Source organism: Scyliorhinus torazame, chromosome 2, assembly GCF_047496885.1.
Source record: "Scyliorhinus torazame isolate Kashiwa2021f chromosome 2, sScyTor2.1, whole genome shotgun sequence".
Taxonomy (NCBI): domain Eukaryota; kingdom Metazoa; phylum Chordata; class Chondrichthyes; order Carcharhiniformes; family Scyliorhinidae; genus Scyliorhinus; species Scyliorhinus torazame.
The window spans coordinates 225297194-225323301 of NC_092708.1; the positions used below are offsets into that span (position 1 = coordinate 225297194).

A 26108-nucleotide genomic window follows, 5' to 3' on the forward strand; every position below is an offset into this window, starting at 1 on the left:
GGAGAGGGCCCAGACTGGCGGTGGTGTGCCGGACATCAGGATCCTCATGGAGGATCCTGCCCTGGAGGTGACCGGTATGGCCGAGGACATAGCGGTCCCCAATGTGGAGACTGGCGGACACCACAAAGGTGATTAACCACCAGGCTCCACCCGGAGACCTCTCAAACGTGAGTTGTTATTGCCTTACTGACTGACCCATCCCTCCCACTGACCACATGTCCATTCTCCCGCAGGTCTTCCAGCCGACGGCCCATCCCAGGTGGCCCTCTCTCCAGTCTCCCAGGAGACCACCTCGGAGGAGAGCTCTGAGAATGCCACCGTAATAGTCATGTCACAGCTGTCATCGCCACCCTCCACCAGTGCAGATACACGCACCTCAGTGGGAAATATTAGTATTCAGGCTTCTGGGGCACAATCGGGGTGAGCACCACACAGGTGCTGATGTACATCAGGTGGAGGCAGGAACCCCCAGCCTAGACAGCAGTTGGAAGTCTGCTGATCACAGGAACCAGCTGGGTCCCAACCTGATGCTGAGCCTGTGGAACAGGTCATCCCGGAGCTGATAGAGACATTAGGGTGCAGTGGGGACATTCAGAGGGAGATGACACTGTCACTCCAGCAGATCCAGAGCCGTTTGGAGGAGTCCCAGAGGCTACAGGCACTGGAGATGGCACCGGCAATGCGTGGCACTGAGGCCAACACTGCTCGGGTGGCGACCGCAGTGGAGAGCCTGGTGCATGACGTCGGCACCATTAGTGAAAGTGTCGCTCAGTCGGTGACAGCCATGGCTGAGGGTCCCGACAGAATGTCCGATTCGCTGGAGGATGTGACCCACTACCAGGCTCACCTTGAGGTTCTGCAGGACATGTCCCGTTCTCAGATGGGCGTGGCCGAAGAGCTGCGGAGATTCTCCCAGTCGCAGGTGGCCATTGCTGACACACTGCAGAGCATGTCCCAGTCACTAAGGAGCCCCGCCGAGGGCGTCGACACTGTGGTGCAGACCATGGGGAGGCACCAAGGCTGGCAGAACCAGATGATGCAAGGGCAGCCGGTGCTTGAACCAGCTGCCCCTCCGTCTCAAGGCAAATCCTTGGGCCCTATGGGCAACGAGCGGGAGGAGGGGGTGCCTTGTGCTAATCCAGAGGATGCCTGCCAGGGGCACGAAGGCCATTGGATGTGGGAAGCAACTGGCTGCCTCCACCTCAGATGTGTATCCTGGGGACACACCTAGACCTAGATGCGATGGTAGAGCTCGGAGGACAAAGCACATCGAGGATTACTGAGGCCACCGGATGAGGGAGTGGAGGGGTAGGTGAGGGACGAGGGTGGGGAAGTGGGCAGCACCATCGGGAGGATGGGGAATAGTAAAACACAATAAACACCTTTGTGCACAGCTAGTTTGATGCCTCTGTCACTTTCTTCCGCAATGCACGCCGACCTCTGAACCCTTGGCCCATCTACCCAGGCACCCCCTCTCTGTGGCACTCACCCACTCTCAGGCCATGGACATGTCCCCAGAGTTGTGCCCCTCCCCTGGGTGTTTGCATATTGGATGTTGCATGTGTGATGTTGCCTCCCGCAGTGTTCAAGCACAGTGGGGGTTATGGGTGGTCGATAGGACAGATGGGCAAAGACAGGACATGCCCCCAGAATAGGTGCACATGATCCATGGGTTAGCATGGTGGCACCGCGCGTGGTTGCCCCACTACGGCGAGATCCCAATTTTGCCTCCAGCTGATTTTTAATCGACCTTCCGACTCAGGCAGGTTGAGAATTGTGTAGCGTCGCATGCTCCTGACTCCTTCTGTCGAGGGCTGCAGAATCAGACGTGAGGAAGCCACGCCCCCTTTTTTTACAGCACCAGCTGCCAGAAATCGGGTATGTTTAAAGGTCCAGCCAGGTTTGTCAGTTAAGAAGGTATGGTTGGGGGTATGTAGTGAGGAGTGGTGCAGTCAGGGGTTGGGGGTGTGATTGGGGAGGTCCTGTGCAGGTCAGGGATTGGAGGACTGGGGGGGGAGGGGGGGGGGTCAGAAGAGTGGGGAGGGTGGGACGTAATCAAGGGTCCTGTGCAGGGGTGAGGGGAGGTCAGTTCACTAATTACCGAGAAGCTAGAAGTGTTTTTTTTCCTTCTAACCTCTTCTGGATAAGCATTGCTGTTAGACAGTCAGAACTATCCAGAGCTTGCGATTCAAATCACAGTTTCGAATGGTTCCCAGCGCAGGGCAATTGCCCAGAGAAAGTTTGAACCGGGGCATTGGCATCTTTGGGGTACACCCCCAGATTCACTGCCCAGGACCTCAGAGGTTACAGGCCACTGTAAGATGGCACTATGCTACAGTGATTAATCTCTAAAGCGCCTGTACTGACCCACAGGGAGGTTGTGTTTGTCAGTTAGAAGGAGGAAGCCATGATGGTAAAAGTGTCTGAGGAGATCAGCAGCAGGAATATAGTGCTACACTCCTGGACAAAGTGTTGCAAGAGGTCCAATAATGGAATCAGGACAGAAAAAGTGAGTGACGTGGCATATTCAGTTACAACTTGTTGTACACCTTCCCTTCACTCTGCCTTCCCAGACCTCTCCTGCATCTCACTCCTCATATCAACACACTTTGCAGATGTGCTCATCCCTCTCTGAGTACCAGAAGACACCAGAGGGAGGCAGTGAACCAGAGGCAGCTTTCCAGCCACAGAGAACATGGAATCTTGGAGATAATGTGAGTCTGGGCATGTCTGACCACTGGAGATGGACACCACAGATGATCTCCCAGCTACCCATTGACAGGTTAAATCCCACATAGCTGCATGGCATAGATCACTCACTCACTGATGTGTAGTTGCTGACATTAAGTTATCAGCTGGTTGGCTCGCGAGGAGCCGTAAATTATATCAGCAGGATCATTACCAGCAGCTGGGTCTGAAAAAAAATGGGAGCAGTGGTTATGATTTGAAATTGTTGAACTCAATGTCGAGTCCAGAAGACTGTAAAGGGCTGAATTGTTCCTTGAGATTTTGTTGATTTTGGAACAGTGAACAGAGGACAGAGGGGTCAGTGTGCAAGCGGAATACAGAATTAAAATGTCAAATGGTCGAGAACGGCTGGTGCGGCATGTGTACTGAATGGAGATGTTTCTCAATCACCAAGACTTTGCATTATACTTCCATTTCCTTTCTGCAAAAAAGCACCTGGGATGTTTTACTTCCAGCTGAGAGGGTAGATTGGTCTTCGGTTTAACATCTCCTCCGAAAGATGGAACTCCAGTTATAACATTTCAGATAACCAAATAGAAATAAGCAGAGTATTGTTTTCCGACCAGCTGCGTGAGATTCGCTTGAGAATGATTTTTCAGATTTTTTTCTAAATGTTCGAGATGAGACTCATGACGAATAAACTTTCTCCCTTTGGGAACAGATGAGAATTAGGAGGAGGAAAAGGCCATTCAGCCCCTCGATCCTGCTCCACCATGTGATCAGATCATAGCCGATATGATTCTGACCTCAACTCCACTCTCCTGTCTATCCCCCAACTCTCGAGTCTCTTGTCATGGGTCAGAGTAAATCCAAAAGCCAAGGTGAAAGTAGTTCAAGGTTTTCATATTGTTACAGGTTTTTACTTAATTGTATTGGGGATATTCTTTGGCAATTAGTTTACTTCATTCTAAGTTGGATAACTGCACTGTTAACCTCAAAAACCTAGATAATGTAGGGGTGAGCAAAGCATAACTACTGTGAATATTGTGTTGCCCTATTATGTATTTTCTTTTATTCCCTTTTCTTCCCATGTACTTAATGATCTGTTGAGCTGCTCGCAGAAAAATACTTTTCACTGTACCTCGGTACACGTGACAATAAACAAATCCAATCCAATCCAATCGAATATTACAGGGTATCTTCGCTAGGGGCAACGCTAATTCAAAGTTTCATCTAATAAAGATCAAGATAGTTAATAAATGTCAGAAGTACTGTAATGTAACTGCAAAGCAAATAAATGGACCCACAAAGGTAGATTGGCATTTCTGTGCTAATATAAATTAAGAACTAGTCAGGGAAATTTTTGAACACTGGAATACAGGAACTGTACTTGTACTTACTGTAATTACGTGTGCTGCAGGGAAAAGGTCCAAATAACCAGAAACAATTTAACAAAAATGTTTCCAACATACGTTAACACACTATCATATAGAGACATGTAGGTATATGCTTATTGAGTAGTAGAGGCATCACAATATAACTAATTAAGCATCAGTCTAACTGAATATCTATACTGTTATTGATTCATTCCTTATGCTACAGAGAGCAAATTAGTCTGGAGCTCGTCATTCTGAAACATTTGCATTTATGAGCACCCCTCATGCTTTAAAAAAAATGTCTTAACTACTCAGATTGTCTTTTGTAAGCTACGGTATGAATCGGTACAGATAGCCTTTATCTGTGCACCTGAAAACTGAACACATCCAAAAACTAAACGCCTTTTTGAACATCTATGCATCAGTTTGTATGTCAGTAAAGCTATATAATATATTACAGGTGTAATAAGTGTTAACAGGTAAGAAGTAGCATATTTGAGAACAGGCAAATGGAGAAACAACCCTAGTATTTACAGACTATAGCTAGTCTAGACTTAGGCTATTGAAATGTAAGTAGGCCGAGGCCCTGCCGTGTATATGGCAGCTCTGCCCAAAAAACAAAAATATTCAAAACCTGAATTGTAACCCGGAAAGGATACTGGATCTGTAGTAGAGAAAGCAACATGTACGAGGGCCATTTCGGTCAACTTATGTTTAAAAAGTAAGCAAAGTTCCAAACATTTCCAAGTCAGTTGTTCTTATAAATTAAATCCCCCAAGTGTCCAGTTGGTCACATCTCCGATCTGTTGTGTTCAATTCCTATACAGTAGTAAGTATCCAGCAACAAGTATATTAGGGTATTCGCTGGAATTTCAGGTCAGGGGATAGCCTACAGCAATTGGAGCTGGCGGATATATGGGGCAGGATTCTCTGTTTGGGAAACTGTTCTACCCAAAATTAATCGTCTCTGATTTGTACTCGTGCTGGGAATGAGAATCCAGAGGCATTTCACCATCCTTTGCCATGCAAATTTATGCTTGCGGGGATTACAAGGGATTCCCTCACAAATTGCGAGATTGGCCCGATAACAAGGTCTGGCGGCTGCCCCGTACAATGCAATTCCGTCTGTCCCTCACCCCCCCAACAAGAATGTGCTGAATCACTGCCCCCCCTCCCATCACACACAGCACACACGCATTGGGGTGACCCAACCCTCTTCACCAGAGAGCCTCATTAGCACTGTGGGGAAGGGGGCCCTCCCATGGACTTTGGGGGCACCTACCTTAAAGACTTACCCCCTTGGCTCACCTTGCCAAGGCCACGCTGACAAATACCTGCCCATGTGAATCCCGTGCCCAGAGGACCAGAGAATCACAGAGGTGTGGTGAATCCGGTGTCCAGCCAGATGAAAATGGGTCAATTTAACCTATTTGCACCCTCCCACTGCTGTAGGGCACCACCAGCAGGGAAATCTGGCGGAGCATGGTGTTTTTGACAACACTGGAGTCTCCGCCCAATCGTGGATCTCTCTGTCGGTGTCAGACAGTGGAGAATCCAGCCCATGATTCAAATTTACAGGTATCCAGAGGGCAACAATTCTGCACCAAAGTATTTCACAATGTAACAATGTTGTCTATCCTCTTTTATGTAATACCTCTATCCAATTAGTTTTTTTTCCAGAGGAGTTCACAAAGTGATCGTTGATGCAGGTTTGGATGTTTTGGTAACATGAAGCATCGTATGCAACTCATGAGAACTAAATGGGTTGTAATACGGAATTTGGGAACTTGTGAATCTGAGTTGTAAGCATTGACATGCTGTACAGATTTGTGGTTAATAATTCAGATCAATACAAACATGCCTTTTGTTTCTTTTACAAATGTAACACTTCTTAAAGAAACAAAGCCAGAAAATGCACACCACCTTCAGAGTTATGGCAGTTTAACATCATAGTCAGCAAGATATTTCCTAACTTTCAAAAGTCGGCTGCTATTTAAACATTAATTAATCTTCTCTGAAACCCTTGCTCTGCACCATTGATTCGAAATACATCCTAATGAGGTCATGAGTCATTATGGTTGTGATTCATGGATCAATATTGTGTTTTTTTCCCGATAGGATTACGAGAAATGAATCTGTGGTTAATCTAGGCAGTACAGTGTGTGGGGCATTCGAATGCACAATCTGGTGGAACATGTTTGACATTTACTCCATGTTTGAGATTCTCTAGAGTGTTTCACATTGCATGCTGATGTGAAGGCCACAGAAAGTATGGGAAAGCTGGATATGATGTACACTTAAGCCAGTTATCAGTGATTTCTACGGACTCTTGGTTAGGGATGGTATGTAGCGTAGAAAACCCTTTCCACTTATATTTTTTTAAAAACTAGAATGGAAGTTTTTCAGTTTCTCTTGCTTTTGAAATGCATTTGCTGTACCAATCCCTCAAATGGAGAAAATATTAAGGGTGCAATTTTCCAGCCCGCCTGCCACTGGCATTGTCCAGTCCTGCTGAAAGTCTGTAGACGTTTGACTGGGTCCTGTCAAAACACAGCTGAGAAATCAGTTTTGCTTTCAAATTCAAATTGTTTGAATTGGTTTGTTTCAACCACATATGCACAAAAGTGACACTTCATAAGCGGAAATACTGATCCAACATATTTCATGTAAAGGGGCTCTGAAAGGCAAAATCTTTTGAATTTTGCAACACAGTTCCATAATTGTAGCTTGACATGTACCATTGTAATCGGGTTGTCTGCTGAACTCAATGTTTCGAAAAATGAAAAAAAACACTTTAGTTCGAGGTGGAAGCTTCAATGAGCATGAAACCAGAGCAGAAAGTAAGTCCGTCAAAATGAAATGGCAACAGACGTTCCAGCAATGTGAGGGATTCTCTCATCCCGCGACAGAGTGTCCACGCCGATGTAAACGGCGTCACGTTTTACGACGGCGTGAACGAGCCGCTGCCAGGACTAATTCTGGCCCCTACAGGGGGCCAGCACGGCGCTGGAGCAGTTCGCACCGCTCCAGCTGCCGATCCCAGCGCGAACTAGGCGCAGTGGGATCTGTGCATGCGCAGTGGCCTATTTCAACGCGCTGACCCCGACGCAACATGGCGCAGGGCTACAGGGGCCGGTGCTTAGGAAAGGAGGCTCCCAGCCAGAGAGGCTAGCCCGCTGATCGGTGGGTCCCGATCACGGGCTAGGCCGCATCGTAGGCTCCCCTGCGGTCGGCGCCCCCCCCCCCCCCCCCACCCCCCCCCACCCCCCACCACAGGCCACCAACCGACCCTTCCACGCTGAGGTCCCGCCGGCTAAGAGCAGGTTAGAACGGCGCCGGCGGGAATCAGCGTTTCCACGACGGCCGCTTGGCCCAAGAATCGGCGGGCCGGCCGCGTAGAGTGGCCCGTGACCGGCGCCGCGCCAAACACGCCGGCGACGATTCTCTGCTCTGAATCGCGTGCTGGCGCCGGGGCGGCGTGACCCGGTCGCGGGGATTCTCCGGCCCGGCCCCAGGCTGAGAGAATCCCGCCCAATGGCGCTAACATTTATTTCTATAGTTATACTAAACTTAAAGGTGTTGAATGGATTCAGTGATGCAATTATCTTACTGGAGTAACCTGGACAATACATTTAAATTTAGCACACAGAACTCCCATCAACTCCAAAAGATCATGTTGCCTGTTTTGTAACAATAACAGTCCTGAGACTATTTATTTTCCCATTTGGTCAGTGGTTTTTTTTGCATTATATAAAACTACTGGTGTATCTCTCCAACAATTAGTTGCAGTTTCTTCTGAGATCTCAGTGGATTAACCCTCTGCATGTTACACAACAGTTCCTCATTACCAACCACAATCTGATTTATTTAATGTCCCTTTGTCTAGACACAGCCTAATTTCAGTTTCCAATACTGCTGGTGTTGTAAAATGTTTTAATTTGTACACATAGCTATTGATTTTGATGTGCAGTACTTCGGAGGTAGTCAGTAAGAACAATTCTTTTCCAATAGCTCGAATAAGTAATGGTTGTGCTACTGCCTAATGATTTGCTACTTTGTGCCTGCTTTTTTCCCCTGAGTTTTAACTTGGGAGGCCCTAAATTCGAGGAGTTCACAAAGAAAAGTCTAGTCCTACAAGCATTGAAGATAATGAATTAGCCTCTCAGTCATGTTTTTGTCTTTCTTTAAATCACCTAAAAAAAAACAATTATTTTTCCAAAGCAATTACTGCAAAAGTACAGGAAAGCTTCTGCCTGCAACATCCTGCTCTCTTCTCCTCCCCATAGAATCCCTGCAGCGCAGAAGGAGGCCATTCGTCCCATCACATCTGCAGTGACTCATGAAGGAACACCCTACCGAGGCCCACTCCCTCGCCCTATCCCCATCACCCCACCTAACCTGCACATCTTTGGACACTAAGGGGCAATTTAGCTTGGTCAATCCACCTAACCTGAACCTCTTTGGACTATGAGGAAACCGGAGCACCCTGAGGCAACCGACGCAGACACGGGGAGAAAGTGTAAAATCCACACAAACTGTTAACCAAAGCCGAAATTGAACCCGAGTTCCTGGTGCTGGGAGACAGCAGTGCTAACCACTGTGCCACCATGTTAAGTTAGTAAGTTGTGTAGTCTGCATATTTCTTATGACTTTTTTAAAAAAAAAAGTATAGTATGCGTCCTTCAAGAAAATGTCATGAAGCTTCATTTCTCCAAATCAGAAGCCCAGATAATAGGAATGTCAGTGTGGTGGTATGTATTAGGGGTATTACGGTACCCTGTGATGCCGAGAGGCTATTGATGGATAGATGCTGGGTCCCGATTGGATCAGCCGCCTACTGGCTCCACCCAGTAAGGCGGAGTATAAGAGCCCCGGTTCTCCCAGCAGCCACATTCTGTAACTGTGCTGCTGGGGAACAAGTCTGCGTAATAAAGCCATCGTTCGACTCCTTCTCATCTCGTCTCGTGAGTGATTGATTGTGCTACAATTTATTACGCAGACTTTAAAGGACATGGAGCTCCGAATCATTCCGGAGTGTCTGCGAATCAGCCCCCACGTGGCAAACTCAGCGGCCACATTTAAACACTGGTTAGCGTGTTTTCATGGATACCTCCGAACGGCCCACGGCATACCTACAGAAGACCAGAAAATGCAGTTACTGCATTCCAGGGTGAGCCCGGAAATCTACACTCTCATAGAGGACCCGGACGATTTCCAGGCGGCGCTCGCCATGCTGATAGGAATCTACGTTCGGCCCGTCAACCAGGTCTACGCACGCCACCAGCTCGCGACGAGACGGCAAATCCCCGGGGAATCGCTGGACGAATTCTACAGTGCGCTGTTAATACTGGGGAGAAGCTGCAACAGTCCATCGGTTTCGGCTAACGAACACACGGAGCTACTGGTTTGAGATGCTTTCGTGGCAGGTATGCGTTCGTCCCAAATTCGCCAGCGATTGCTGGAAAGAGACTCGCTAGTCCTCAAGGAGGCAGGGGCCCTCGCGGCCTCGTTCGATGTGGCATCACAGAACGCCTGTGCCTACGCCCCCTACCGCGCGGCGGCCCTTGGGAACTGTGGACCCCCGCCGCGATCGAACCCCCGGCACCCCCCGCTCCCCCGCAGGCCTGTGCTGCCAGATTGCCAGATCACCCGGGTGGGCCCCGCTGCTACTTTTGTGGGCAAGCGAAACACTCCCAACTGAGCTGCCCGGCCCGCTCAGCCCTCTGTAAAGGGTGCGGCAAAAAGGGGCACTTTGTAGTAGTGTGCCAGGCCCGGGGGGTCGCCGCAATCTCCGGGGGAGAATCAGGAGCCCAACCTCAACCCCCCCTACGATCCATGTGCGGCCACCGGGTGCCGCCATCTTGGGTCCCGGACTCCATGCGCGAGGGATGGGCGCTGCCATTTTGTGCTCCTCCGGCCACGTGCGATCAATGGGCGGCACCATCTTGTCCACCCCCGACAGTGTGCGACCCGTGGACGCCGCCACCTTGGCTGACGGCTAAGGACCCCGGGATGGACGGCCCCACGGGGCCTGAAGAAAACGCCCCGATGCAGCAACTGCGACTGGCTTCGGTGACCCTGGACCAGTTGTGGCCACGAACGCTCCAAATGGCATCAACGACGGTATTCATAAACGGGTACGAGACGCCCTGCCTGATCGACTCTGGGAGCACGGAGAGTTTTATACATCCCGATACGGTAAGACGCTGTTCCCTTCTGATCCACCCGAGTAATCAAAACGAAATTCTGGCGGCAGGGTCCCATTCTGTAGAAATCAAAGGGCTCTGCATCTCGAACCTCACAGTGCAGGGGAGGGAGTTCAAGAACTACCAGCTTTAGGTCATCCCCCACCTCTGCGCTGCCACACTCCTGGGATTGGATTTTCAGTGCACCCTCCAGAGTTTAACGTTTAAATTCGGAGGCCCTATAGCCCCACTCACTATCTGCAGCCTCGCGACCCTCAAGGTCGACCCGCCTTCCCTGTTTGCGAACCTCACCCCGGATTGCAAACCAGTCGCCACTAGAAGCAGACGGTACAGTACCCAGGACAGAACCTTTATCCGGTCAGAAGTCCAGCGGCTGCTGAGGGAAGGTATAATCCAGGCCAGCAATAGTCCTTGGAGAGCTCAGGTGGTAGTTGTAAAGACCGGGGAGAAGCAGAGGATGGTCATAGACTATAGTCAAACCATCAATAGGTACACGCAGCTGGATGCGTACCCTCCCCCGCCCCCCGCATATCCGACATGGTCAATCGGATTGCACAGTACAAGGTCTTTTCCACGGTGGACCTTAAGTCCGCCTATCACCAGCTGCCCATCCGCCCGAGCGACCGCAAATACACTGCTTTTGAAGCAGATGGGTGGCTCTATCACTTTTTAAGGGTTCCATTCGGCATCACTAACGGGGTCTCGGTCTTCCAACGGGAGGTGGACCGAATGGTTGACCGGTACGGTTTGCAGGCCACGTTTCTGTACCTCAATAATGTCACCATCTGCAGCCACGACCAGCAGGACCACGACGCCAACCTCAGCAAATTCCTCCAGCCTGCAAACGCCCTGAATCTCACATACAACAGGGAGAAATGCGTGTTTAGCACCGACCGTCTAGTGATCCTCGGCTATGTAGTGCGAAATGGAGTTATAGGCCCAGACCCTGAACGCATGCGCCCCCTCATGGAGTTCCCCCTCCCTCACTGTTCCAAGGCCCTGAAACGCTGCCTGGGCTTTTTCTCTTATTACTCCCAGCGGGTCCTCAACTACGCAGACAAGGCCCGTCCGCTAATTCAGTCCACGGTCTTTCCCCTGTTGACAGAGGCCCCCCAGGCCTTCAGCCGCATCAAAGCGGATATCGCAAAGGCCACGATGCACGCGATTGACGAGTCCCTCCCCTTCTAAATCGAGAGCGACGCGTCCGACGTAGCTCTGGCGGCCACCCTCAACCAAGCAGGCAGCCCCCGGCCTTTTTTTCACGCACCCGCCACGCTTCAGAAATCCGCCACTCCTCAGTGGAAAAGGAGGCCCAGGCCATAGTGGAAGCTGTGCGACATTGGAGGCATTACCTGGCCGGTAGGAGATTCATTCTCCTCACTGACCAACGGTCAGTTGCCTTCATGTTCGATAATGCACAGCAGGGAAAGATCAAGAACGGCAAGATCTTGCGGTGGAGGATCGAACTCTCCACCTATAACTATGAGATCTTGTATCATCCCGGAAAGCTGAACGAGCCTTCCGATGCCCTATCCCGTGGCACATGTGCCAACGCACAAGTGGACCGTCTCCGTACCCTCCACGAGGACCTCTGCCACCTGGGGGTCACTCGGTTCTATCACTTCGTAAAGACCCGGAACCTGTCCTACTCCATCAAGGAGGTCAGGACAGCCACCAGGAACTGCCAAATTTGCGCAGAGTGCAAGCCGCATTTCTACAGGCCAGATAAAGTGCACCTGATAAAGGCTTCCTGTCCCTTTGAGCGACTCAGTCTGGACTTCAAAGGCCCCCTCCCCTCCACCGACCGCAACACGTACTTCCTGAACGTGATTGACGGATACTCCCGGTTCCCTTTTGCCGGTTCCCTTTTGCCATTCCCTGCCCTGACATGACCGCGGCCACGGTCATTAGAGCCCTCGGCACCATCTTTACACTGTTCGGTTTCCCCGCCTACATACATAGCAATAGGGGGTCCTCCTTCATGAGCGACGAACTGCGTCAATTCCAGCTCAGCAAAGGCACTGCCTCGAGCAGGACAACCAGTTACAACCCCCGGGGGAACGGGCAGATAGAGAGGGAGAACGGAATGGTCTGGAAGACCGTCCTGCTGGCCCTACGGTCCAGAAGTCTCCCAGTTTCCCGCTGGCAGGAAGCCCTCCCGGACGCCCTCCACTCCATCCGGTCGCTGCTGTGTTCAACAACGAATCAAACACCTCACGAACGCCTCCTTGTCTTCCCTAGGAAGTCCTCCTCCGGAACGTCACTTCCGACCTGGCTGGCAGCCCCGTGACCCATCCTGCTCCGAAAGGATGTGCAGACGCACAAATCTGACCCGTTGGTCGAGAGGGTTCATCTCCTCCACGCAAACCCTCAATATGCCTACGTGGCGTACCCCGATGGCCAACAGGACATGGTCTCCCTGTGGGACCTGGCGCCCGCCGGAGCTCCACCACCCCCCCCCCCCAACACCAATCACCCCCTCCCTCCCACCGGCGCACCCCACAGCTGCCCCCTTCCCGGGTGGATCGGTCCTTCCCCCGGTCTCGCATCGGGGTAGTGGAGCAGGAAGAGGCATCGCTACGCTCCCAGAGACGACGGTGCCCGAACCAGCACCTGCATCAGCACCGGGGCTGAGACGATCGGCGAGGACGACCAGGGCACCCATTCGACTCATCAAATCCATATAACAAAGCAAAAAATGAAGTAAATAATTCAGTTGCCCAGTAAAAGTGGCATTGTAAATAGTACTGTTAGTTGATATCGGAGCATAGCCGCCATGTTAGCGGCATCCTAAGTACCGACTCTGTAAACCCCTACCACCATACGGCCCACTACCCCTGCCGGGTTCTTTTTTAACAAGGGGTGAATGTGGTGGTATGTATTAGGGGTATTACGGTACCCTGTGATACCTAGAGGCTATTGGTGGATAGACGCTGGGTCCCGATTGGATCAGCCGCCTACTGGCTCCACCCAGTAAGGCGGAGTATAAGAGCCCGGGTTCTCTCAGCAGCCGCATTCTGTAACTGTGCTGCTGGGGAACAAGTCTGCGTAATAAAGCCATCGTTTGACTCCTTCTCATTTCATCTCGTGAGTGATTGAATGTGCTACAGTCAGCATACATATATCTAAGCCAGCACTAACGCTACATTGACTGATGGAAGGGAGACACTCTTCAATTATCTAATGTCCCTTCCTAGTTTTTTTTCTTCCCTAAGCAAACATGTTTATGTTTTGCAGAGTGAAAATCCGAATACAATAATCAAATGTAAAGGGATCTTAATCCCAAAACAACAGGAAAGCTTTTCCAATTGCACATTTAGGTGTTTAGATCCCTTCCCTTGTGGATACACAAAAAGAAGTACCAGTAGAGACCTGATAATCCCACAAGCCTTCGCTCTCAGGATGTAATCTCCTCCAGCAACGCAACCACCTGAAATAAATGACCCAATTTAGGGAATAACATGTCTTACAACACAACTCCTGAAAACAACCGACAAAGTTCCAAGAGACCATGGTAACTGGTAACACAACCCCAGATGTCTATCATTTGATATTCCACATTCAGGAACTGTTCTGGTTTACCTTCAGTCTGAATCACTTGGCAGCAGAGGAAATCAGTTAGAAAATTATGGCTCCTATCATACTCATGTAAATGTATTATTTTTTCTCTCAGCAGCATCTCAAAGCATTTCACATACACACAATTATTTCAAGGATAGTGACTGTTACCGTGATGCAAATGGTGTGCAAATTTTCAATCTCACCAAAACAAATAAATACTCAAGGATACTTAGACTATTTTGGTACCATATCTTGGGATGTAATTTCAAACTGCAAAGAGTTGCTTTGTCCATGATAACACAAAATATCAATTGAATGATCTCAGAGGTGCAGCAAATACTGCAGCAGCCTCATTTTATATTCTTGTCATCACATTTGCAATGAATTTAACTGGCAACTGATGGGTTTTGGAAACCCATGCCATACTAAGGCTCCTGAGAAAAATACAGCAGAGTGTGATGTATCAGAGCTGACTAATGAGTATGTGAGAATATCAATAGTTCCAAACATTGTTTTTATTGAACATCTGCTGATAAAATGAAACAGTTGGTGTCTTGTTTGCAGCAGCACTTTTGCTTTCTGAAGCAACAGTAGTGTAAATGTTGTGATAGTTTACACTGAATGTTGGGCAGTGTTAGCAAGTCAACAGAGTAAGGACTGTCAATTCGCAAGTACAATAAACATATAATCTCCTTATAGAATGTTCATATGCTATAAAGCAAAGAATATGTTTCTGACCTCATCCCAAATTGAAATAATTGGCCAGGATTCTCCCGCAAAATGGCGGGGCGGGCCGTACCGGCGCCAAAGCGTGGCTTGAACCACTCCGCCGTTGTTCTGGTGCATGCACATAACCGCTGGTGTCTTTCCTGCGCATGCGCAGGGGGTTTCTTCTCCGCGCCGGCCATCGCGGAGCCTTACACAGGCCGGCGCGGATGGAAAGAATACCCCCACGGCTCAGGCCCGCCTGCAGAACGGTGAGCCCCGATCGTGGGCCAGGCCACCGTGGGGCCACCCCCCACCCCCCCCCCCCACCCCCCCCCGGGGCCGAATCCCTCCGTGCCCCCCAAGGACTCCGCAGTACGTCCCCCAAGCCACATCCCGCCGGTATGGACCTTGTCCATTTCACGCCGGCGGGACTGGCCAAAAACGGGTGGCCGCTCGGCCCATCGAGCCCGGAGAATCACTGGGGGGGGGGGGCCACTGCCAATGGCCCCCGACCAGCGTGTCGCGATCCCTGCCCGTGCCCAAAAACTGGCGCTGGAGAATTCGGCAGCCGGCGTCGGAGCGGCGGGGCTGGATTCACGCCGCCCCCCCCCCGGCGATTCTCCGATCCGGCGGGGGGTCGGAGAATCCCGCCCACTAACTTTTTCTGAGTTATGTTTCCAGCTGATCCAATGGAATTTGGGAGAATGAGAGGAGATCTAATTCCCTGGTGGTCTAGCGTTTAGGATTCGGCGCTTTCACCGCCGCAGCCCGGGTTCGATTCCCGGCCAGGAAATGAAATTTGGGCAGCACGGTAGCACAAGTGGATAGCACTGTGGCTTCACAGTGCCAGTGTCCCAGGTTCGATTCCCCTCTGGGTCACTGTTTGTGTCTGCACGTTCTCCCAATGTCTGCATTGGTTTCCTCCGGGTGCTCCGGTTTCCTCCCACAGTCCAAAGACGTGCAGGTTAGGTGGATTGGCCATGCTAAATTGCCCTTAGTGTCCAAAAAGGTTAGGAGGGGTTATTGGGTTGCAGGGATAGGATGGAAGTGAGGGCTTAAGTGGGTCGGTGCAGACTTGATGGGCCAAATGGCCTCCTTCTGCCTTTTATGTTCTAGGTTCTAATTGAAATGTCCAGAATTCTGACAGGGCTGGACAGACTGGATGCAGGCATGTCATTTTCTCTAGAACAAGGGGTCACAGTCTCAGGATACGGAGTCAGCCACTTAGGACTGAGATGGAGGAGAAAGCTCTTCACACAGAGGGTGGGGAACCTGTGGAATCCTCTACCACAGAAGGCTGTGGAGGCCGAGTCACTGAGTATATTTAAGAAGGAAATAGTTCGATTTCTAGACCCTAAAGGTGTCAAGTGGTATGGGGAGAACACTGGAATATGGCGTTGAGATAAGAGGATCTGCCATGACCTTATTGAATGGCAGAGTAAGTTCAAAGGGCCAAATGGCCTATACCTGCTCCTATATGTCTCAGCCTTACCCAAGTATCTAGCAATTTATTGTAGGGAGATTATTTGATTATGAATGGTGGGGGAGGTGGGGACAGGGAAGTGAGAAGGTGGATCTTGGCCTTGTGTGAAAATTTGTGGACTTCCTACTGCGATTCTGGCTGAAATTTGTTAATGCAACATTGGAAAGGAATTGAATTGTGAATCTACTGGCAAGAGCTGTGTTTTCAAACTACAGAGAATCTTTCATGGAATCAGTTTCTATCAGTCGCAACTTTTGCTATTTGCATTATTTAAAATCATGGATTGACTACGAGGCTGTTTAATTTAGCACCCCAATAATTGAAATTATGGGGGAGATTCTCCGGTTCCCCAGCGGCGTGTTTCTCAGTGGCCTGGGTTCGCTGGCAATGGAATTCTCACTTCCCGCGCTGTCAATGGGATTTCCCATTGAAGACACCCAAGCTGCCAGGAAACCAACGGAGAGGGGTGTACTGCCAGTGGGAATAGAGCTTTCCAATCCCGGAGAATTCCGATCTTTATTTATTTGAGTCTTTACCAGACTTGAATCCGTCTCATTATCACTCTTAAAATTTATTTGTATGAACTGTGTCAAAAATACTTTTTTTGTTTTTTCTCATACCAATTTAAAATTGGGTGTGTTATAAAGTTCTGACTGGTTATCTTATCATAATTTTTTTAATAGAACTTCAGCGACTTCCTCCTGTCAGATCTTGGCTTTACTTCAAGTATAGATGTTTGTTGAACACAAAATTCAGCTAGACACCTGTATTGAAGTATGTTCACAACTTCACTGGGAACACCAAAGATATTTGTTAATAAGAAAAACTGTATGGAGGCCAGCAACCACATGGCTGCCCTAGAGCCGCCCATACTCAACTACCCCCGTCTTTTATTTGTCTTCTGCCGAAGAGAGGTCCCCACCCTCTGGGGTGATTACCACACTCTGTCCAATTAGTCTCCCCAAGCCAAATGACCTTCTATTGTGTTGCCTTTAAAGGGGCAATTACTACAAATCACCAGATCCCTGCTCCTTCAACTCCTTTGTACAATCTTTAATAATTCAGTTACTCAGTTCTGAATTTTAACTAAACATTATACACATGAGTTGGAAAATTACAAATAGGTAGGGATTTTCCTGTTTCTTGTGTAATTCTGTAGTCTGAGATGCTTCCCCAGGATCGACATTTAACAGGAACTGCAGTAATGGGTACCTCTTCAGGCACAGGCAGTTCATTACTATTTGCTTCCTAGGAGACATCCGGTCATGTCTATAACAGGTCCATTGGGTACTTCAGTTCTTACATGCTTGAAAACATTTTGTGATGGCAACTCTGGCTGCTGGAGTATCTCTCTCCCCAAGTGATCCACATGTTTATGAACAATCTGTCCCTATGTGTTGACGAGATATAAGAGGAGACTGGTCTCAGAGATAATAGTTCCAAGGATCTAACTAGATCCACTAGCAAAGTTTCCTATGATCACACTGTGTACTTAATAAGTTGTTTTTTTTAATGGTGGCTCATTGATAGGATCTTGAGGTTTGTATGTTTAAACATAAACACTTTTACTGGTAAGCTTTTACTATGTATCGTTATATGGTCTTGCATGGAAGCCTTCCATACAGGCTTGATGCTTACTTAGTTCTGTCCTAGACTGTTCTCTGACCATGTGACTATATACATCACTCTATGGATGCTGCCACTCTCTAGTCCCACGTTGACTATTGCTCTGCCAAGCTCCTTACATTGTAATTCATGCAGACATATATCATGACAATACAACAAAGACTTATGTTGACAGTTCTTTCACAATTTCAGTCTGCCATGTGTGAAGGAATGGTGAAGACCCTCAGAAGCCCGTGGACTGAATCAGGTGACCCGACCTGACCTGACCCGGCAGGATTCCTCCAACGACCCCAATCTGGAAGTTGAAGAGGCCCAAACCGGAAGTCTGACTCCTACCCCTAGGAAGACCCAATCCAGCCACCGGAGCGCCTGAACCGATCCCTGACCATGATTTCCGACCCGGACAGGCCTGGCCAGCGACACGACTTACCAGAGGATGGAAGGAAGAATCCACGTGGCGGCCCAACCAAGCCCCGATTCCAGGAGCACCCACCCAGACCACCAACGCTGGAAGAGAACACGGGACCCAGCCCAACCTGACCCAGGACTCTGCCTGCGACCCAAACCTGGATTAAAGACCCCCGAAACAGCGGAGACCCTGCGCGAGGACCCAAATGCACTGCAAGATAGACCCGTCCTTGTAGAACGCCGGGGCCCGGAAACATGCCCCACCCGGCAACCCCAAAATCACAACCAGTACCTGGGACACCGCTAGACGCAACCACCTACCATCCACAAGGTCAGACTTCTCTCATCGGATCCTGGAACCATCCAGAAGCAGCCACCGATCGAGGAAGCGAGGGAAACGTGGCTGTCTGCAGGTGAGACTAAAGCAAGGTGTTCAAGATTCCTCTCCCCAGAATACTCCTGGCAAATGTCCATCCGATCAAAAAAAAGCTGGACGAACTTAACACTAGACTTATCTCTCAGAGGGAATAAAGAGACTAGTGTGTGCTCTGTTTCACGGAGATGTAGCTCACCCCTGCCTCACCGCACTGTGCCATACAACCTGAAGGCTTCTCAATACGCCTGACAGACTGCACGGCGTCATCAGGCAAAGCAAAGGGTGGAGGGGTTTGTCTCCTCATCAACTCTCCCTGGTGCTCAGACGTGGCGACACTGGGGCGCTACTGCTCCTCGGACCTGGAATAGCTGACTGTGAAGTGCCATCTGTACTATCTTCCATGGGAGTTCACTTCAGCCAATATCATAGTGGTCTACATCCCACCCCAGGTAGAAATGAAGAAGGCGCTTGACGAATTGTACACAGATTTAAATAACAATGAAACAGAACACCCGGAGGCCTTGTTCATCGTGGCCAGGGGCTTCAACAAGGCCAACCTTAAGAGTGTACTGCCAAAATTCCACCAACCCATCTCCTGTCCCACCAGGGGGACAACACTCTCGACCACTGCTACGCAAAAATCAAGGGTGCCTACTGTTCTATCCCCCGACCACACTTTGGAAAATCAGACCATAAGATGGTTCACCTTCTCCGGACATACAAGCAGAAACTTAAGTGGGAGAATCCAGTTAAGAAGGTCATGCAGTGCTGGTCCGGGGCAACAGAAGAGCTCCTACGTGACTGCTTGGAGTCAGTGCACTGGTCCATATTTAAGAACTCAGCGATCAACCTTAACGAGTATTACCACCATCACAGATTTTATCAGCAAATGTGTATAAGACTGCGTGCCAAAGAAAGTAGTAAGCACGTTCCCCAACCAGAAACCATGACTTAATTGGGAGATTGACTCCCTACTGAAGGCCAGGTCTGAGGCGTTCAAGTCAGGCGACCCTGACCTATACAAGAAATCCAGGTACGACCTCCGCAAAGAGATCAGCGATGCCAAGAGACAATATCAGACCAAACTAGAGTCACAGACTAACATCACAAATTCTCATCGGTTGTAGCAAGGTTTAAGCAACATAACGGGCCACAAAGCGAAGCCGAGCAGTATCTCCGGCAGCGCACCCCTCCTCGATGAACTCAATGTATTCTATGCTCAGTACGAGCAGAAAACCACTGTCAACCGCCCCAGCAGCCACGGACACACCCATACCCACCGTCACAGCTTCCGAAGTCAGATCGGCCTTCCTGAAAGTGAACCCTCGGAATGTGACCGGTCATTCACTCAGATCCTGCACGGACCAGCTAGCAGATGTGTTTGTGGACATCTTCAACCTCTCCCTACTCCATTCCTATGTCCCCACCTGCTTCATACTGGTGCCACAAAAGAACGAGGCAATGTGCCTAAATGACTATCATCCGGTGGCCTTGACATCGATCGTATTGAAGTGCTTTGAGAGGTTGGTCATGAGGCACATCAACTCCATACCCCACAGTGGCGAGATTCACTGCAATTCGCATACCGCCACAACTGATCCACAGCAGACGCCATCTCCCTGGCCCTACTCTCATCCCTGCAGCATCTTGACAACAAGGACTCCTACATCAGACTCCTATTTATTGACTATAGCTCCACCTTCAATACCACAATCGTAGCCAAGCTCATATCAAAACTCCAAAACCTAGGACTTGGCTCCTCACTCTGCAATTGGATCCTCAACTTTCTGATCCATAGACCACAATCAATAAGGATGAACAACAATATCTCCTCCACGATAATCCTCAATAGCGGGCCCCCACAAGGTTGCATACTTAGCCCCCGACTATACACCCTATCACAGACGATTGCGTGGTAAAATTTGTCGCCAACTTCATCCACAATTTTGCTGACGACAGGAGCGTAGTGGGTTGGATCTCGAACAACGATGAGTCAAAATACAAGAGGGAGATGGAGAATCTAGTGGAGTGGTGTAGCGACAACAATTTCTCCCTCAATGTCAGCAAAACTAAAGAGTTTGTCATTGACTTCAGGAAGCAAAGTATTGTACACACTCCTGTGTGCATCAACGGGGCCGAGGTGGAGATGGTTGATAGCTTCAAACTCCTAGGTGCGCATATCACCCAAAATCTCTCCTGGTCCACCTGGTCGACGCTACGACCAAGAAAGCAGAACAGCTTTCTCAGGAAAATAAATAAATTCAGCATGCCCACATTGACTCATACCAACTTTTACAGATACACTATAGAAAGTATCCTATCTGGCAACATCACAGGCTGGTATGGCAACTGCTCAGCAGAAGACCGTAAGAAACTACAGAGAGTCGTGATCACCGCCCAGTCCATCACATGACCCTGCCTCCCATCCATTGACTCTGTCTACACCTCCCGCTGCCTTGGGAAAGTGGGCAGCATAATCAAAGACCCCTTCCACCTGGGTTATTCACCCTTCCAACTTCTTCCATCGGGCAGGAGATACAAAAGTCTGAGGACACACACTAACAGATTCAAAAATAGCTTCTTCCCCGCTGTTACCAGACTCCTCAACGACCCTCTCATGGACTGATGTTATCTCGTCACATATCTTCTCTACTGAGTAGTTCTACACTCCTGTATGCTTCACCTGATGCCTGTGTATATGTATTTACATTGTGTATTTTATGTTCGCCCGATATATTTTCTTTTCATGTATGGAGTGATCTGTCTGAACTATACGCAGAACAATCTTTTCACCTCGGTACACGTGACAATAAACAAATCCAATTTGGTCATATGATACAGTTTCTTCTCTTTCCAGCATTTCAATTGGGCAAAATTTTCAGCGACCATTTTATCATATTAGTTCTTGTGCTTTTCTATTTCAATTATTTTGTTCTGGAAAGTAATCTTGGCTTCTTTCTCTATCTCAATTGCTGATTCTGCGTTAATTTCAATGTTTTTACCTCTTCAGTTAATTTCTCATTGCTAAGCCTCCCCCTTCAAGCTCTTATTTTCCTGATTCAATTACTCACTGGACTTGCTCCTATTTTCTAGATTCTTTTTCATGGAGTTCAGCTAATGCTATATTGTCTCATTAATTTCGCCTCATTTGAAAACTTCATTTTGTAAATTTTTCCAACATTTTGTTCTCCAAGTCTTCTGCCAGTAATTTCATCTTGTTGTTTTAATGTCTTCTCTAGAGCTTTAATTCCTTTTGCTGATTCCTCTTTATGTCCAATTTTCCTCTCCATTGTTGTTTGTTTCTTCTTGCTGCTACTTTAAGTGCATTGGCACTTTAAATGCATTGCCAATTTAAGACTGTTAACTGGCAGCAGCTGCCGGTTCTCTGCATTCTTTCCGCACTTCTGGCACGAACCTGGCTGCTCTTCCTTCCAACCTTCAAAATTTAGATAATGGAAAGCTCTTCCAGCAATCTCTACAGTTTATTTTGTTACTCTTTAACCCAAGTTCTATTTTCCTTAATTTCAAAGTCACAGCTTCTCCTTCTGAGGACTATTTTCTCTTTTTTTTTAATATCTTTCTAAACTTTTAACTACCTTTCTAAACTTTTAACTGGCCAATCCAGGTCTGCTCTGCATCTGTCCCTCAGGGTCTGGCAATATCTCAACACCTCAAATGGGTCTGTCCGCCCAAACAGAAACATTCAGGTGAGCATTTTCTTTCTTCAAACTTCGATTAAAACAGGATACTCACAAATGTTGGGCCAGAGGTTGTGTTATCATTATCTATTTTATCCTCTTTGCCAGATGTAATGGTGCACATTCAATGTCTTCATTAGAAACACGGATCATGAATCGTATTTATTAATAAGAAAAACTGTACAGAGGCCAGCAGCCGCACGCTGCCCCAGTCCCTATGTCTTCCGCCTAAGAGAGGACTCCACAACCTGGGTGATTACCCACTCTCAGTCACAATTTGTCCCCCAAGCCAGATGATACTTTTCTGCTGTGCTGCCCTTAAAGCGACAGTCACCACAGCATCTTTACTGAGAACTAGACCAGCAAGTAAAGTTTTAAAATGTCTGGCTGTGAGATTTCTGGTCAACATCCAGAAAACTGATGATGAACAGATGCAGTAACAAATACATAGATGTTGGAACTGGGGCAGGAGTGTGGGCTGCTGGCCTTTGTTCAGTTTTCCTTATTAATAAATACGATTCGTGCTTCTAATTAAGTCTGCGAAAAAAAGAAAATATTGTTTTCTAGAATTACAGTTGGCTCCACAGAATGCTGTTAACTTGGGAGGAGGAGGAGAAGAATACTTCAATATTCTGCACTGTCAGACTTTTATGTGCTTTGAGCTTTGTCTTCCTGCTCTCAGTGCAGTTTTTGAGCTTTGTGTGTACTTTTTATTTGCACTTATGTTGTTCTATGAGGCTTTGTGCGCTTCTGTTTTCTCCAGTGTTTCAATTTTCAGCACATACTAAAAATTTAATGCCAATTTTATGTGATTTGTAGATGTAATCCATTTTGAGTCGCCTCTGATGTTGTACGCCTCATGTTGACTATTTTGAATAATATTTCACCTGTGGGAATTTTTATGGATTCTGTTTTCTAGTTGAAGGCTTGACATCTCAATTAATTATTGTGGTGCTAGCTGCACCATTTTTCTACTGAAAAACTCCAAGCAGGACATAAATCAAAGTATATCCCACATTTTCAAAGCTTTATCAGCAGGAGTAAACTGTAATATTTTTGGCGTTTTAAATAAAAATATCCAATCTCGCTGCCTATACACACCAACTATGGCAATTAACAGTAAATTAGGTGTTATGTACTGCTTACATGGTACATTAAGTGCAAGCTGTTATTTCATTTCAGGGTTTGGATGACAATGTACATTGTGACATGGTCAACCTCAACTTTCACGATCTGCATTCCCCTTTCTTCTAAATTCTTCTAACCTTCTACAGTAGCCCCAGGGCGAATAAACAATTCTTGCAGGCTAGAAATAGCTGCACTTTCAAATTCTCAACTGCCTGGTCTTAGATACTCCATTGACCACAATTCCTCTGTAATTGCTGAATTTGCTCAGTCATCCCTCACCTCCACCTGTGATGCTCTTTGTTTTCCAGCAGATCATTTATGGTCTCCCATTCTCATCTATCGCCTTGTAAAATCGCACTGACTTAACTCTACTGCATAATTATTTTTAACAACCAACTTTAATCTGTGATTGATTATTAGAAAATTATAGCCAGGATTTCCCAGCCCTCCCACCATGGGAATCGTCACGGCGGGACGGGAAATTTGATGGACCAGCAAAAAGTCCGTTGACATTGGGCAGGACCAGAAAGACCCGCCCTATATGTCTAGTACAAAATCGCCTTTTGCCAGTGTTGCACAATATTAGCATTCTTGCCAAAAGTGTACTCCTGATGTTACTATGAAAAATTGATAACCAAAGAACAAAGAAAAGTACAGCGCAGGAACAGGCCCTTCGGCCCTCCAAGCCTGCGCCGACCATGCTGCCCATCTAAACTAAAATCTTCTACACTTCCGGGGTCCGTATCCCTCTATTCCCATCCTATTCATGTATTTGTCAAGATGCCCCTTAAATGTCACTATCGTCCTTGCTTCCACCATTTCCTCTGGCAGCGAGTTCCTGGCACCCACTACCCTCTGTGTAAAAACAATGTGTTTTACTTCCAAAATACCAGGGTAATCTAAATAAAGGGTTCATGTGAATGTTGGGATCCCTTGAACTTTTGATGCCTTCATTTGGATTTTATATTCCTAGGTTCTAGTCTTATAATTGTCAGCTATGTTATAAACCGATAATTATAAAATACCATCAGTCCCATAAACACCATCCCCATTTATTTGGTTTATCCATACTCCTCTTCGAAGAGACAAAAGAAACGGAAAGTATCAGCCAATTTACGAAGCCTCTTGACAAAAGCCCCTGGAGGACAATCAGGCAATTTTCAAATTATTGGTTTTTGAACATGATCTTATTTTACTTAAGGCATGACCGTACCGTTTTCTAAAATAAGTCTCATACATTTTTGAAGCACAGTAAGAAGTCTTACAATACCAGGTTAAAGTCCAACAGGTTTGTTTCAAATCACTAGCTTTCGGAGCACTGCTCCTTCCTCAGGTGAATGAAGAGGTATGTTCCAGAAACATACGTATAGACAAAGTCAAAGATGCAAGACCATGCTTTGAATGCGAGCATTTGCAGGTAATTAAGTCTTTACAGATCCAGGGATAGGGGTAACCCCAGGTTAAAGAGGCGTGAATTGGCTCAAGCCTGAACAGGTGGTAAGATTTCGCAAGCCCAGGCCAGATGGTGGGGGGTGAATGTAATGCGACATGAATCCAAGGTCCCGGTTGAGGCCGTACTTATGTGTGCGGAACTTGGCTATAAGTTTCTGCTCGGCGATTTTGCATTGTCGCGTGTCCTGAAGGCCGCCTTGGAGAACGCTTACCTGGAGATCAGAGGAGGGCATTCAGCCCCACGCAGACATGGGGAGAACGTGCAGACTCCATACAGACAGTGACCTAAGCAGGAATCGAACCTGGGACCTTGGTGCTATGAAGCAACAGTGCTACCCACTGTGCTACCATGCCGCCCGAAGAAGATGGGAAGGCACGGTGATTATTGATCACACCATGTCTTCCTATATTGATCGACATACGTTAAACTTTACACTTGAATTCTGTAGACCTTTGTCCTTAACTGTTTAATGATCAAAGTAAAGGGGTTTTGTCAGGTATTCACCCATTCATTAATCTATACAAATTCAGTTGTCAGATATTTTCCTTTGTCCAAGGCCTGGACTCTATTGGGCAATTTCTATTCAATTTCGTACCATTCCTAATTTTAATAATTATGTTACCTATTCCCTGCTTCAACCATTAATAAAAAGGAAAGACCCTCCCGTGCCAAATCCTGAGGTACACAGCTGATGGCATAACCCAATTTTGCATCTTTAACTTTTGTATTTGAGCCTGCACTGTTTCCCTTGTGATATGTAATCATTTGAGTTTAATTTTATTTACTCTACAAGAAGGAGTTAAACACATTTACCAAGCACCTCTTCACTGATTCTCCCCAGCATTTGTCATTACTGTAGTTTTGTCTGAGTCTCCCATCAACTATCCTAATTTCTTCTTTAAACTGAACTTGATCCGAACTTCAGTATGAATACTTTCCCATTATTTTAGCTATGTTCAGAAATCTACCTTTCTAGATTTACTTAAGCTTGTTGAATATTCCCTTTTGTTCGCGATTTAAGTTAGTGAGGGTAATGTGAGTTCAAAATCATAATCGGGTCAATTTATACAAGTAGGGATTAAATGTTAAGTGCAAGAACTCTTACTTTAATTAAACACAGTGAGACAGCTTTTCATCATCATTTCCTTGCTAGCTCTGCTTTCACGAAAGTTGACAATTTGATATTTCCATTAAGATTACCAACCTGCCCAAATTATCTGAAATCTCCTTGAATTGAAGGTTGTTGATCACTGAGGCACTTGTCACAAACTAACCTTCTCCTCTCTCAGATCAATGTGAGTAGCAGTGCTGCATTTCACATGTAAAATCCGCATGCACAGCTCACTGCCCACAGTGACCCAGCACCCACTGATATTGTGGCTAACCCAAACCTCAGT

General features: G+C 47.6%; 1 protein-coding gene and 1 non-coding gene across 3 annotated transcripts in view; both read left to right on the forward strand.

The window, feature by feature from the left end:
• Positions 1-26108, forward strand: part of LOC140396150 (RNA-binding protein Nova-1) — a 428879-nt gene that overhangs the window by 222919 nt on the left and 179852 nt on the right. The gene's annotated exons all lie outside the window — the stretch shown is intronic.
• trnae-uuc (transfer RNA glutamic acid (anticodon UUC)) lies at positions 15261-15332 on the forward strand. Its single transcript has one exon. It is a non-coding gene; the product is annotated as a tRNA-Glu (tRNA).